We start from the raw sequence: 16436 nt of genomic DNA, 5'->3' as shown, positions 1-16436 counted from the left end.
AGAAAATCCCCACAACACCACTGAAGAACCTTTCATTAATTATATGCACTTCTACATCGTTCCCAAACTTGAGGCAAATGCTTTACAAAGTAAAATAGGGTGACAATCTAGATTATAAAGTTTATCTACATGCCATGCAGTGCAGGATTGTACAGAGATACTCAGCTCTGGAAGCAGCAGCAGTAGAGCTTTGCCCAGCCTGCTGGGAGAGAGCAGTACCTGATGTGGCCGCAACATAACGGTCCTTCCTGTATCTGCGCTGGTGACACACATGTATCAGACATCTCTAACATGCCATGGCATTGCGTAAGCTGGCTTGTACAGTACAAGCTATAAATTAACAGAGTAGGATAGCAAGAACTGAGGATGGAACAGATGTTATGAAAGACAAGCGTTCCAGCAATTAGATCACATGTAGGATTTTCCATATTTTATGACTACATTGACATCATATGCCATGCTCCAGCTATGTCCTGATTTGAGATGAGGCCTGTATAACTCCTCTTTACCGCCTTTTCTTCTCCTCCTTTCTGAGATTCACAGATTCATAGATTGGTAGTGGTTGGAAGGGATCATCTAGTCCAACCCCCTGCTACAGCAGGATCACTAAGAGCGTGTTGCACAGGATTGCATCCAGGCGGGTTTTGAATATGAATAATAAAGAGAAAAATGTTTGGATTTCCTTAATGAACACCTTTGTCCTCAACCTTTTCTAAACTTATGCCCTTAAACACAAAGAAATGTATCCCTCTTACCCTCTCTGAGGAAATAATCATTGACTGTTCTTTGGAATTTAAACTTCTTTAGTTATAATATACTGCGGTGATGACTTCAGTAAATAGTTTACTAAGTAAAATATGTTTCCTTTTACTAATTTTAAATTACTTTTTTAAATAATTCTATTACTATGTCACTTCTTTTTTAGTATTATTTGAAAGAATAAGTGGAACTTTATACACTTCAACAGAAGTTGACCATATTGTAGTTCTCCAGCTATACCTTCCTTAGAAGTATTTCATCTGCAAAATGAACTACCCTAATCAACTATTTACTTTGTACAATAATTAGCCTGTGTGTCAAAACATTTCTCTAAAATGTCTACCTAATCGTATTTTTGAAGAACTAAACATATTCAAGCACGAAGGCACTGTCTAACCTGTTCCAATCTTTATATGAGTCGAATGTTTATTTTTTATTGTACATCATTGAACAAATATTTTTCCTGAGTTGTTTAACATTATCTCTAGCTCTCTGCAATGATTGCTGCTGAAAGAAAGCAATGCACACTACTATTCAAATTAATCTTCCCATTCTATCTTTCCTTCCGCTTGACAATGCTCAAATTTGACTGCCTTTATGCTGCCAAATCATTTACCTTTGCTTTTGCTCCTAGGTCTTCGTCTTTGCTCTACTTCTTTATTAAAGCTGATTCTGCTTTAGGTGCAATACCAGTTTCTCTGCGTTCCACATCTTACCACACACACCGGGGAGGCTGAAGGAGGACAAGAGCAGGCCAGTGGCAGTCGTGGCTCCCCAACATTGGGAACCTGCATCTCTGCCTGCCTGTAAGAAGCCAAATTTAGCAAACTTTACTCTGACAGGCTGTTTTGTTCACTCAGCCTGCAGAAAGCACATTTGATTTTTGTTTGCCACTTTTATTTGCTCAGGTTAGTTTGATGCCCAAGGTCATTCAAGGTTTTATAAAAGCAAGATTTCTGAACTAATTTTATGCTTTGTTTTTAGAAATTATTTATAGTACTCAAATCCTTTTGTCACAATATGGTAAGTGAATATATTGATATTAATAAAAATGAGAACATAAATTACTAGCTCTCAGAGTAATACCAATATGTAAGTATTTAAATTCACTGTGACTCCCTACTGAGATTTTTTTTAGTCTTCTGGAGATACATGCTTCTCACATCTTAGTGCACACTACTGCAAATCTCTTCAAAGACCAGTAAAAAAGATTTCTGAGGCTGCAAGTCAGACTAGTGTCAGAGAACAAAACCAAAAAATGGCTCATAGCTAATAATTCTAAAGTATGAAGCAAATAGCTTTAGCTGCATTAAGCATAATGTGCAAAGACTCTCAGTTTCCCACTCATTCTCATCTCAGAGGCATCTTATCTCTCAAACTGCGCATTTGGTGAATTCAGTAATTACATTACTTGAAAACTGAAATATGAATGGTGAAAAGAAAAAAAATAATGTAATGAGTTGTTCTGTGACCGACAGATGCAATGAAACCCAATTTCCTACAGATTTGAGTCCTACTTCTCTCCCACCCCTTAACCAAAACAATTTCAGCTTCTCTCCCACCACATGTACTTTCTGACATCTCTTCTGGGCAGGAGACAGCACCTGCTGTGCTTAGCCTGGAGGTATGTACATGTTGTCTGCTGCCAAGGAGAATATATAACAGCTTTCCACTCAGTAGGGCAGTGATTTGGGTTTTTCCTCTTTACTGAGCCATGGCCATCATGAAACTTGTAAGAACTTAATTATCTTAAAGACTCACAGAAGACTTTCCTCCCATGGTGCCGGAGCTAGATCAGCAGTTCAAAACCTGATGCAGAGGACTGACAGACAGAAAGTGATTGTACAAACGTTGTTTCCTTAGGAAACAGTAAAATGTTACACCACATTAAAGCTTCATTACATTAGTGGTGCTGGCAACACAGGCTCTATGAAAATTTTAGCAGCTTATTAAATTTATTGAGGTACATACATAACATAAATGCCTGGCACAATATAGTTAAATATACATTAAAATTATATTTTTAAATGTGTATTTTGAATTTTATATATACCTTACACACTATAGTTTTTATATATAATGTGTATATGTGTATGTAACTATTTATAAAGCATGAAATAAAATCAAAAAAGTCTTTAAATTGTATTAATTTCTTTTTTTTTTAACTGTAGGCCCTCATCAAAATAGAAACCAATTTAAATGGGTGATGAGATACTTCTGCCCCCTGCACATCTCTGAGGCTGATGTGAACAGATGTGAACAAACTGATGGTGGTTTCTACCATAGCTACATCTGAACACACTCCCAGGACTCTGCCTACACCAGCCAGAGCAAAGAGCTGGAGTGGTTGACAAACCAGCTGCAAGAGCTGTGCTATTAGCTACTTATAATGAGTGTCTTCAGGGGTTTTACTTCTTTCTTAAATTTTATCATGAATATAAACAAGCATTAGTTTTACTCTGTATTGAAAGAAAAGCTCAAATGGGATTCCTGTCTCTCCACCCTACTGCTGTGTCTTCCATGCCATCCCCAAGGGTGGGCTGGCTTTGACCTGAATCACAAGCCTCTGAAATCCTGCTCCGTAAGACCCAGAGTTGCTTAAATATTTTCTTCTTAAAACTCACATGAGTGTTTATTCCTTTCTTAGTCATACCCCTGAGGAAGAACTAGTTTGAGCACTTCAGACAAACAAGTTTCCTTGTTTGCTTCACTTGGCTTCCAGTCAGGGAAAACCTCTGAAGAACGCTCTGATGCCCTTCTGGTACCTGCGCTCCTCGTGGGGAATGTCCACCTTCCCCTTCCCAGCCCCACTCTGAGAGGCGGTGTTCAGAGTTGAGCAGTGTCGCTGGCAACCAGCTGCTTGTTTTACTTGTAAAGTCATCCACAGTGTGATTGCTCCTGTCACAATTTCCCAGATGCAGTTTGGCTATTACATGCAAATGCCTCTAATGAAATGAATATACAAAGCTAAATGAAAGCCTCCTGTCAAAACAGAGGTTGTGATAAAGATGTTGCTCACAGAACTGACACCGAATTTACACAGACGTGTTCCCAGCCTGCACAAACATCACTCACTCTGAAAAGTATGGCTTTTCATTGTTCTATAAAACAAGTGGAAGAGAGCTCAGAAATACACTAGTGGCTTCCCACACCTTAAATACGATCCTCAAAACAATTTTTGTGAGAATTAGTTATCAGGAGGGAAGTAACTGACAGCAAGCTAATGCAGCTCAGTAACGTATTCTTTAATAACTCACATGTGGCCTACTAAAGCATCTAAGTCAATGTGTTACTTTAGTACTTGAATTTTTTTAACAATAGCCCTGAGATCTCACTACCATACGTACTGCTCTTCAAGGACTTCTCCACACAAGAACGCGACCAGTTGGTTCAACACTGCTCAGCTGAATTTCACTACAAAAACTGATACAAGGAATTTTGTCAAGTAGTGCCGCAGGCACAAAAATGCATGCACGCACATACGCACCCAGAACGTGCATAAGCCACAAAAGAAAGCAAAGTTCAACAGCCTAAGCAAGAGGTGGACTTCAATTATAAGCCACACCTTTCACCTGAGTTTGAACTTCAAAATGTATTTGAAAGACAAATAAAGCTGAAGCTCCTTAACCACCATAAAATGAAACATACACCATTGTTCCAGTTTTCTATTACTTTTTAATTTAAGATTAAATTCTTTATTAACTCCAACACGTGCTGTGGCTATAGAAGAATATTTTAAATTAGAAGAATATTTTAATTTAGAATAATATTTTCATCTTCAAGCTCTGTCATGATACAGAAGGAGGAACATTTTCAAGATGCAATCTGGTCTGTGGCATAAAGCTATGTGCTGGCATCTGCTGCCATTTTCTCTTTTCCCTGTGCTGACCTGGTAGAGAGATGGTGTAGCTGCCAGGCTTGTCACCATCAGTGCTTCACACTTGTGATTTTTTTACACAGGAAAATTACTCACTACATTAGGCAGGTTTTTTGCTAGGGTAATGGACAGGCTGGTAGGAAGGAACTCATAAGAACTGTAAGGTGCAGATGTGATGAAAGAGCTCATATCTTTGGTTTGCTTTGCCTTCTTTAGGCAAGTCTAAGAGAAGAGAATAACTGCTGGTGGGAGAGACAAGAAAGATCCTGCCTAAAATCCTGCTTCTAATGTCAGGCTAATGAGCATTGGATTTCAGTGGAAGGAATTACTCCAGAAGGAAGGAAACTGTGAGAGAGAGAAAAATGACCTAAGAAAAATGGGGTATCTTGGAAAGGAGGAGAATGAAACAAAAAATCCCAACAGAAAAGTAGAGATAGGAAACAGTTGTACTATCTAGATCAGTTTGTATCCCACAGCAGTATACATACATTATCTTGCACAATTTTATACTTTGAATATCTATTTTTTAACAGAGCTCTAGAAATAAATTTAAGTTTCAAAATAAAGTTATCTCTAGTAAAAACAAGTAGTCCCTGCAGGCCACACACACACCCCCCCTACTTCTAGCAGCCAGAGAAAAACCACTTCTAACAACATTTCTCTGGCCAAGCAGATTTCCTTTGCCACTGTTCAGATGAAAAAAGTGTCCAGCTCTCCAGAAACGCTCTGCAGTGAGTCTCTGGTGATGGCAGACTCAAGTCTATCAAGAACATCAGATGATCCAGCTAACACAAGTCTCACGTGCAGCTGCGGAAGCCACCTTTCTGATCCATTAACTACCCTATAGCTGATCTCCTGGGAGAACAAACCACCGACCTGGCTTCTGCCAAAACAGCCTCACTGCTTTCCCATCAGCTGCCAACACAGTTCTTCTCAGCAGGAGAACAGTGCAGAGTAGACAGCAGATGGCCTCTCTCCTGTCCACACCTGATGGGCATCCAGAAGCTGAACTCATAACACCATTATTCAAACTAATATTAGATTTTTCTATGTTACTGCAGCTGCAGCACAGTGATTCCTAATCTAATTTGCAGAAGTAATCACTGAAATCTTAATGTTGTTTTGGCATTTGCAATGCTCTGCACTTAAAGGGAGATGCTAATAAGTTTTTGAGAGACTTTCAAAGGTTAGAACAGTAGCCAACATACACTGCATGTTAGTCAAATACTTTACAGGAGATTATTGAGAATATTTGAAGCTTATTCTGGACAGAAGAAAATAAAATCACTGAACCTATTTTATCCACCAGAGTAACTACAATGGGTACCAACAACAAGAGACCAATACAATTAAAATGTAGCTTCCTCATGTATATGCATGAATATATGTGTGTACAGACATGTAGATGTATGCAGATGACAGAAAAGAGATAAGGAATAGTTAGCAACACTGCTGTTTAAATTACCATGATTCAGGATTAGCAGAGCATATGTAACTCAGCAATTTGTTAAACCCCATCTGCAAAATTAGGTAGGCACTAGTGTATCATTTATAATTCATATCTGGATCAAATTTTTATCCAGCTCTTGGTTGGAAAGAAATATGCTTCTGTCATCCTTTTTTCAATTTTAGAATGGTATTATTTTAAAGAATTAGCATGAAATCTTATTTATAAAATCCCAAAAAGCTCTGAAGCAAAGTCAGCAAGGACCAGGAAACCAGCTGAATATGCACTTCTGTTGTGAAGTTTTAGCCATCCATGAAGAGATAAGTAGGAGAATTATACACTAATATGTAATTATCCTTTGAATTAATATGTAAGTTATGCTTTTGTATTTGGTATAATTAGGACCAGTACATGACGTTAGTGAAGTCATTACTAGTATTCTGCATTTAATCCTTGAATCAACACCTCAAAAGGATGTTTAAGACTACAAAAAATTTCTAGAGACTTATATTGTCACATTTGTGAAACTTGCCTCAGGCAAGACCTGAAGAACTTCAGTCTATATGGTTTATCCAAAAGAAAGCTAAGATGAAATAGCACATTCCACAATTACCAACAGACAATAATAGATTTCACACTATCTATAATGTTTTAATGTTTAATTTATTTTATTTTAAAATATATTTTAACACAGGGTAGGATTCATCCAGCCTATCGTCGAAGAAGATGTAGTGTAAACATTAATCTCTGATCTCTTAATCTAGAGTCCCTTTATAGTTAATGAGCATTTTTAAAATTGCAAATATCAACAACTGGAGTATCTGAGACATCATTAAAAAAAAAAAAATACAGTTCAAATTAATGTCTGTATCAGGGAAAGGTTCTGTGGTTTGCATTGTCTAGGGATTGCTTCTGTGTCTTAAAATCTATGAATAATTACTGCTTTGCATAATTCTTGGAAGCTCCAGTAAGCAGGTTTTTGCAGAGTTAGTCTCTTTTTAATGAAAAACATACACTGTTCTTGATGCAAGGTAAACAGTCACATATCCAAAATGTCAAGAGTCCTGCAAGGTCATTTGGTACACTCTGTTTTCAGCCATATGAATCTCTTCTTACTTACTTGTGAAAGCCAGCAACACATAAAAATAAATGCCTTAATATCTTGCCTTGATTCAAATAGCTTTCAGCACCCCTGCGATGTAAGTGCCTGACACAGACCCTTCCTTCCTCAAAAAAAAAAGAGGTGATATCCATGACTCGACCCCAGCATCAATACCAGCAGCTGGTAAACATCTGGATAACGTTCCTCCCACTGGCCCTGCCTAGGGGGTGCGGAGTGCTGACAGGTGAACAAGGGAAGCATCCTGAGCATCTGCAGGGATCCCACTCCTAATCTGCAATGAAACATGTTGATTTTGCAACAAGTAGTTCTTTAGAGCAAAACACGACCTTAATTTCCCTTCGCAAATGAAGGGCTACGGGTTATTTTGGTGACTTGTACACACAGTCTCTGTCACTCCAGTTACCGTGTTTCCTCCAAGGCTACCGGCTTTTGTGACCCAGTCTAGCAAAGACTTCTTTGCACACTCCCCATTAGGAAATGCCTGTGCTTGACCCGCAGTATTTGCGGCTGATTTGATAACGATCCTATTCAACGCTGTGCAATAGCTACATATATGCTTCAATATTGTTCCTACCAAAGTCACAGGGTTTTATCGCCAGTGGCAGCAGCACTCAGGGGGTGCCTTTCAGTAGCATGCCAGTCACATTTTAACCCAAGGTGGGTGTAACAGTACTGAGGCGTGTTAAGAAACTGCAGCAGTAACCACACTGAAGCATGAACGTAGCTGCAAAGGCAAACTTTAAAAATACAGATTAATTGTTGAAGGTACGCAGTCCTACCTACTTCACAGTAAAATGAGTTGAAGACAGAAATACACTTGAATCAGGTGATCTTAGTTGGACATACCTTCTCTTTTCACAGTACCTATTGTGTCAACTACTAGAGGAAATTACAACCTTGAACAAAATTTTCTGAACAGAAAAATGGCAAGATAAATTACCTGGGCTGTTGCAATGTATCAGTGTATCAATCAATAAAGCAGTCTCTGCAAATTTGTAACAGTTTTAATAGCTACTGCTGTGTATAGTGCTACTGTTTGAAAAAGAATCTGTTGGTTTTCTTTAAATAAAAAAATCTCAAAAGCAAAATTAATTTCACTGTTGGGAAAGTTGGTGCATATGCAAAACAGCTCACAGGTGAAGACCCTTCAATGAAGACAATGCTATACATTTACATTTCTGCCAGTTACACTGGCTGCTCCGTGAAGAGGAGCAGACCACTCCAACAATACAGCTCAAGGATAAGAATGTGGAGCAGCAGGAGCTGAGGCAGTTGAGCAATTCATCTCTCTTGAGAGGAATAAGACACGATTGCACTCTCTGTACTGGCTGGCACAAACTCTCCAACAACAGTCTACTATGTGGAAAACAGACTGGCCTTTGTACTTTGTTTATGCTTTTACCAAGAGCATCACTCTTAAAATACTTCAGTAATTTGAAAGTAATGCCTCCGATATAAAAGGCAGCTGCATAGTTATAGAAATTAATATATAATAAACAGAATATATCCTATGAAGGCCTTTCCAGGAAAATGTTGATTTGAACTGCTTCTGCTCATTTGAACATATTCAAATTGAATTCTGCAAGATTGTTGAGAAGTATTTAGTCTGAAGCAACAGTTACATCCAAACACGTATCATCTAACTTGTTTATACTTTGGGGCATTGCAGTGCTTAATTTTAATGAGAAGAGACTGCATTGCATCATAGAAATACGGCAATATATAGAAAGCACTACTTTTGAATGTCCGGATATTTAATTAGCTTACAGCATACTTCAAAGAGCTTTGTTAGATGAGCTACTACAATTGATGCAATAATTAACACAACACCATTACTCCTGCTGAATACCCACCGGATAATATACTTGCCTCTCAACTCTCTCTTCAAACAGATGACAGTCACCATGCCTGGTCACATCACAGAATCATGCCTTTGAATCAGACCGTGGGAGAGGCACACAACAGGCAGCTCATGCTGCTTGCCTGCAGCCAAACTGTGTCCTTCTAAGTGCCGAGTCCTACCAGAGAGCACTCCTCTGCTGCAGCTCAGCACGGCTCAGCGTCTCTCCCAGTCCTGAACCAGACACGAACAACTGGCAGATCCTACACGAGGCTGTCTAATCCCGTAAGGTCAGAGAGTAAAAGGGAGGCTGTAATGTCGCATTACAGCTGCGCTGCCCTCCCCCCTGCCTGTCATTTTACATGACAGGCACTGTCAAAAGATGGTGATCAGAGCTATGCACTTAGCATGTGGCCCGCTCCCTCTTTGTGTTCCAGGAGCTCAGGAGAGAGCCGTGCAGGAGACAGACAGCTTACTCCCAGCTGCTTTCTCCCCTGGGGAAAAGTACTGGATGGGGAATTGCATATAAGACATTGTATCTGACCTGCAGGCTTGCTGCAGCTGCAGAGACCCACAGCTACCTGATGGACTCGCAGGCAGGTGCCCTATCCCAGCAGGAGAACAAGCAATGCTACCTGCCACTGCAGGGAACTGCAGACTCCTGCACTTCCACCTCCCACTCCTCCTTAAGGATCTTAGTCCTTCATTTTGCCTTTTTTTTCAGCCAAAGAATAAAAGTAATATTCATCTTTACTGATGGCAGTTATAAATTAGAAACAGCAAGAGACTGTGGCCATTTTGAATGAAAACAAAAAGCATCAGGTATATCCAGCTGCTCCTGGGATCACGAGCTCACTCGTACAGAACAATAAGCAGGGGAATGGTTGTTCTCTAATAAGAGAATAACAGCATGTGCCATGCCAATTATGGGGTTATTGGTAAGGAAAGTATGACATGTACGTGGAAAACTGAGCGTGAGGAATGGTGCAACAAAGGTGGATAAAAATCTTTCTCAAACAAGGTGCATGAAATCAATTTGATGGACCTCATCTCAGATACAAAACTGGTTTCAGGAACAAACGATCTGTCTCATGAACACCTGCCCAAGGTAAAACAGATATAATAAGGTGTATTTATAAGTGTAGAGGACAGAACCACTATGAAAGTCTGCTTGCAGCAGTGTGCATTGCTACAGGTTTAAGAAGAACGCTCTCCTCCTGCATTGCCACACAAGGCCAGCTACTAGCTCTGTCAGATCTGGCTGATAAAAAACTTCACTTAGAACTGTACATCAAAGTAGGAGCCTAAGAACAGTTTGTGTAAGGACCAGAACTATTACAGTCTGGTATGACGCTAAGCACAGTGCAATAGTATCCCATACGCAGTAAGGTGTAAGAAGTGAGCTTTATTCCATACTTGTCATCCAAATGGAAAGACACCCACCAACTTCCAGGAACTCTGATCAGGCAACTGGTATCACAAATTAACTATTAATAAGCTGTGCTTATGTCTTTGTTAGTGTAGAAATCAGCTTTCCAGAACATAAATAAAATCAGCCGAACAGAAGAGTTAGCTGTCTCCAGAGATTATGGGATAAATCAAAGACATTCATTCCAAAGACATTATCTGAAAAACAGTATTTCTAAGGGTAGAAAATATTTATACTGAAAATATGCCTACAACATATGCCACTTCACTAGCACTGAACAATACAGTATACAAAAAGTCATGTCATTGTAATTTAGAAACAGACAAAACAGTCAGACAAATATTTGACTCTATAAGAATAAATTAAACAGTAAAAAGAGATATGTGGGGCTATTTTTTCAGACAGGTTAGCTAACAATGACTACAAAATTAAGTCTGATCTACATTCCTTTGTTCATTAAATTAAAATTAACTGAAGCTATATGTAAAACAGAAATGAAAGGAGGTATTTCACAAAAAACCCCACAATGCATAAGAAGAATTACTGTTGCGTATATTGCACAGATCCCTTGGGTTCCGTACTACACAAATACTCGACAAAACAGTTTGTCAATATATCAGTCGAAGCCACCAAGGTTCAGACTCCCAGAAGGACTTCGGCCAGAGGTAGGTACCTACAGGATTCATTATTGCACTACTCTGAGCTGGTGCATTCCTTGTCCAGCAGCAGAAAATTAAAGAAGTTATAGAAGGTAAAAGACACAGAAGTTAAACATGTCGGTGCTAAATAACTTTAAGCCAAGGAACCGTGTTCTGCCATTAGGAGCTGTGACTTCCTCTGGTCCTGTTCTACAACGGAATAGTGGATTTCACTTCAAGCATTCCAAACCATATCCTGAAAACTGTTTCCAAAATTGTATTAAAATGGCTCTTGTTTATGTTCTTACTTAAATGATAGTCTTTCTTAGGAATATACATGAACTTAATGCAACCTTTAAGTGATCCTCAGGGGGAAAAAATAATGCCTACATACCCTAATGAAATCTAAGCATATTCCTATACACAGCTAGACAGATTAGAAATCACTATGCACAGCTGAGCTGCCACTGCTATTTCAATTGTCTGTCCTACCAGACTAGCTTCATCAGAGGCATGTAATGTTGCTTACTGCGGTGCAACATGACTTTATAGATACCTCACGGTTAGTCCACATTCATATAGTGCATACAGTCACCACTGAGCTATGGCTCCCAGTTGCCCAACAGTATGTATATACAGAGCCAGGTCAGGAAGGGCTTCAGCCTGCTCTGACCTGATCACTGGGTACCACCTTACATGTTTCAAACCTATATACATTGTAGAAGCCAGAAGGTCAGCTCTGAACAGTCAAGGAAAATACAGATCAGATCCTATGCCTCGGTACAATGTATACAAAAAGCTCATTTGGTGCGGCTTTCATGGCAGATACTATCTCAGAAATACAGACTATTCCAACCTTCAGATAGGAACTGATGGATAACAGAGAAGTATTTGAATCAAAACACGTTGCCAGTACACCTAATGCTAAAATTTTATATTTCAATATATCTAACATTTAAATACTAATCACGTTGATGAGGTCAAATGCACAACACTGCTTCTGTGCATTAGTTCGGCATAAATTTCTGAATTAACAATGTTTTTACCACTTTTTCCATTGCACTGGGACTAATCATTTGCTAATAAGAAGCTCATATCTTCATTACTTAAACATGGTAATAAATAATTATTTTAAAACTGGATGTAAGAGCTGAAAAAAGAAGTCACCAACCTCTAACAAGGTGGAGTCTTTTTCAATGCAGATCCAGAGGCAGTATCTAGAATTGAATAAAGATACGGTTCAGTTATTTACTCAACTCTCACTTTTTCAATTACCAGTTTTGTTAGAATGTTATGCATACTTTCATAATCAGCTTTTCCCAGATGTTTCCTGCAATTCATAAACATGTGGGTTTCCAGTTAGTCACTTTCTTGCATAAAGATAAGACATATTAATAAAACCCTACCAAAATTAAACCTTAACAGCACAGTGAGCTTGTGTGGTTTTAATTTTCCTGATTACCTGATACACAAGCTATGAGATACCACCTTTAAAAATAAGCTTAGGTGCACATTTAGCTACTTTTAAAGTCATTAATATCACAAAAACTTGATCCTAGAGCTCTCTCCTGCAGTAAATTACAGTGATGCCTGCTCAGATACATGTTGGAATACTCCAAACTCCTGCTTTCTCTAACACATTTCATTCTTCCCTTTATAGTATCTCTTCTGATCCCTCCTTACACTTGTCCTCATCCAGCAAATTTTGGCATGCCCTTCCAGAATGATTCAAAAATCTTTACTCGGCGTCTGCTTTGATTTCTTCTTCCCAAATCTTCTCCGATCTGCATAGCTGCAGATACTGTCAAAGTATCTCCAAATCTCCATTTCCTCTCTTAGCAGTTTGGGTGTAATATCCACTACATGTTTGGATCAGTGGATCCAAGGTAGGAACTACAATACACTGGCACTACTTGCAATTTTTCAAATGCTTCCAAGATCTAGCGCAACCCAAACACATCATATGATATGGAGTACTGACTTCAGAAGTTGGCTACATTAACTAACAGATTTCCAGCTCACTCACACACCTGTATTTCCTTTTGTAACTGTAGTTCATCCCTATTATATAAAGGTTTTTTAAGTTGTGTTAATAGCCAAATGGACAATGGTTTAAGTACGTGAATGTGAGGTAAGGAATTTTTCAGAAATATAAGGTCCAATGCTAATTTCAAGGGTGACATAAAAGACCCAAGCACTCAGGCTCCAAAACTGTACTACTTTGTAGGTAGCTTAGTCCACATGTGCGTGCTATTCTGTTTCTCTTGTGCTCTGATGTACTGCAACGCAAAGTCTGATCTGCCTTCAGTGATTTGATGACCATTTACAAGATTAGAAATGTAATTTCTCATAAGGCTTCATTAAGTTGTGTAATTCTACTTCTTTCCACACACTGCATGTCTATATAAAGAGACACAACTTTCTCGTGGCACCTCATATCCAGAAGTTTAATGTCACAACCATGAGTGGCGTTCCTCAGGAGTTGGTATTGGGACCGGCACTGTTTAACATTTTTGCTGGTGACATGGACAGTGGGATTGAGTGCACCCTCAGCAAGTTTGCCGACGACACCAAGCTGTGTGGTGTGGTCGACACGCTGGAGGGAAGGGATGCCATCCAGAGGGACCTTGACAGGCTGGAGAGGTGGGCTCGTGCAAACCGCATGAAGTTCAACAAGGCCAAGTGCAAGGTCCTTCACATGGGTCGGCACAATCCCAAGCACAACTACAGGCAGGGCAGAGAATGGATTGAGAGCAGCCATGAGGAGAAGGACTTGGGGGTGTTGGTTGAGGAAAAGCTCAACATGAGCCGGCAATGCGCGCCTGCAGCCCAGAAAGCCAACCATATCTTGGGCTGCATCAAAAGCAGCGTGACGAGCAGGTCAAGGGAGGTGACTCTGCTCCTCTACTCTGCTCTTGTGAGACCCCACCTGGAGTACTGTGTCCAGCTCTGGGGGACCCTCAGCATAAGGAGGACATAGAACTGTTGGAGCGAGTCCAGTGGAGGGCCACAAAGATGATCAGAGGGCTGGAGCACCTCTCCTATGAGGACAGGCTGACAGAGTTGGGGTTGTTCAGCCTGGAGAAGAGAAGGCTCCGGGGAGACCTTATAGCAGCCTTCCAGTACCTCAAAGGGGCCTATAAAAATGCTGGAGAGGGACTGTTTACAAGGGCACGTAGTGATAGGACAAGGGGTAATGGCCTTAAGCTGAAGGAGTGTAGATTTAGAGTAGGTATTAGGAAGAAGTTCTTCACCATGAGGGTTGTAAGGCACTACAACAGGTTGCCCAGAGAGGTTGAGGATGCCCTCTCCCTGGAAGTGTTTAAGGCCAGGCTGGATGGGGCTTTGGGCAACCTGGTCTAGTGCAGGGTGTCCCTGCCCACAGCAGGGGGGTTGGAACTAGATGCTCTTTGAGGTCCCTCCCAACCCAAACCAGACTAAGATTCTAAGATTCTATGATTTCACTATGCTGAGAGAAGAAAGATGATGACTGTCCTTCCAGGCTCATCCCTTCTCCCTCTTATAAAGTAAGTGCACATGTTAAGACATCGCAGTTTAATCCTTCTTCTGCTGCTGACTTGGACAGAGTGTTAGAATATTCCCCATCTATAAAGAACATTTCTATTATTTCTACCTCCTTGTCAACTACTCCTGTGAGTCTGTGAAGGAAAACAATTCAAACTATTATCTTATAGAGTCACATACCCAAAAGGACTCAGTTTTTCATGCCTAAATTTTAGTCTTCATTCACTCCCTTGCTGAATACATATTTGCACGGTCATAAGTTTCAGTAAATCCGAGAACTGGTTTTCAAGGAACACATTTCTCTCAAGTAGGAAGTTCTTGGAGTAATACATTATTGAGTACATCATCAGGATAACACAATATATTCTGTCATTTTTCCAACACTTAATGTGAAAGTTTACATGTTTGCTTTATCATTTATTAGCTGGGGTGGAAAATAAACTAGAACACACAAAAAACCAACCTCAAGGTTCTGAATGGTTTTCTGAAATGACAAGCACTTAAAGAATGCCAATTTCTCATCAGAGTCCCTCAGTTAACAATCTATTTTTTTAAAGTAAAGGCTTGAGTACTAATCCCTACCATATTCAGTGAAATACCCTAACTATACTATACCATATTCTTTCTATAACTTTCTATATGTTATTTTCCAAGATCCATTTGTGTTACACCAAACTCTGCACTTGTTGTTAATAGCTTTACATTCGTTTCTTTCAACTGAAGCTTACAACTGCTGTGCAATATAGGAAACAAAAAAGGTTAAAGAAATCAACAGACATTAATTTCATCCTCAGTAGGGCAACACTTGGTTAGAGGTAAACTGCAGTAGCTGTTAACACCTTCCTTCCCTTTCATCAGTAACTCTGGATATTACTAGTCCATCATTTGTGAGTATTTCACCTTGAAAGTTTTAACTTAACTTTAGTAAACTATGTGTATTATGGGAAAGCCTGTCAAACCAAGACAGTTGCTAAAATAAAAAGACAGGCTATGGACATTAGGGAACCAGAGATGCATTTTCCAAGTGTGAAATGCAGGGGGACTACAGAAAAACTATGGGGCATAGGACTGTGTCGTTTGACTTAAAACAAAACTAGAATGGTGCTGTTATCCATGGGAAAAAGACGAAATAGCCAAGAATAGCCCGGAAAGCTGAAAATTAAATGTTAATCCTTGCAAGTTTGAAACAGAATATAAATCTTTCTTGCTTATATAGTTAGCATAGGACCATCATAATTTTTAAACTAATTGCTGAAGAATACAGTACACATAGACACAGGGTGAGAGGAGGGGTCCTTCTAGCTTGGTACATTGACCTGGACAATGGTAAGCACTGGATGCTTATGGAGAGAATACAGGAAATGGGATGAAGGATTCCTGCTCTGCTGTACTCTACATGACTTTAATGAGAGAGAAAAAACCACACCAGTAAAACCAAACACAGATTCAGAGAGGCCTAAAAGTGAAAGAGCTCTGTAGGCCTGTAGCCCACAAATAAGAGAAAGATAGGCCTATAAACAGAGTATTTTTCTCTCTTTTATCCTCCAGAAAGAGAACTTGTTGACACAGATTAAAGAAATCCTTTCAACAAACCACACAAGTACTGGCAGTTTGAATGTGGCCAGGCAACACCCGGGCCTGGAGGTCAGCGATGTCCCGGGGGATGTCCTGTCTTGCTCCTCACACTACTTGGGCAACTCCGTGCTCAGCACCTCCCCGCCTGCCGCAGGCACAGCACCCGGAGGGAGATGCCACAGCAGGATTCACTCCCGGTGACAAAATACACCATCTTCCACAG

At 39.8% G+C, this 16436-nt stretch overlaps 1 protein-coding gene across 5 annotated transcripts in view; it reads right to left on the bottom strand.

The window, feature by feature from the left end:
- Positions 1–16436, bottom strand: part of CNTN1 (contactin 1) — a 265155-nt gene that overhangs the window by 172719 nt on the left and 76000 nt on the right. For 4 of the 5 annotated variants that reach the window (XM_075744721.1, XM_075744711.1, XM_075744701.1 and 1 more), the window contains one exon: positions 12285–12330. The exons of the other annotated variant lie outside the window; for it this stretch is intronic. The gene's annotated coding sequence lies outside the window, so the exon portion shown is untranslated. The remainder of the gene's footprint in view (positions 1–12284; positions 12331–16436) is intronic. 5 annotated transcript variants of the gene reach the window in all.

This window comes from Balearica regulorum, chromosome 1, assembly GCF_011004875.1.
Source record: "Balearica regulorum gibbericeps isolate bBalReg1 chromosome 1, bBalReg1.pri, whole genome shotgun sequence".
NCBI classification, from domain to species: Eukaryota; Metazoa; Chordata; class Aves; order Gruiformes; family Gruidae; genus Balearica; species Balearica regulorum.
This window is presented reverse-complemented; position numbering and strand designations above follow the sequence as displayed.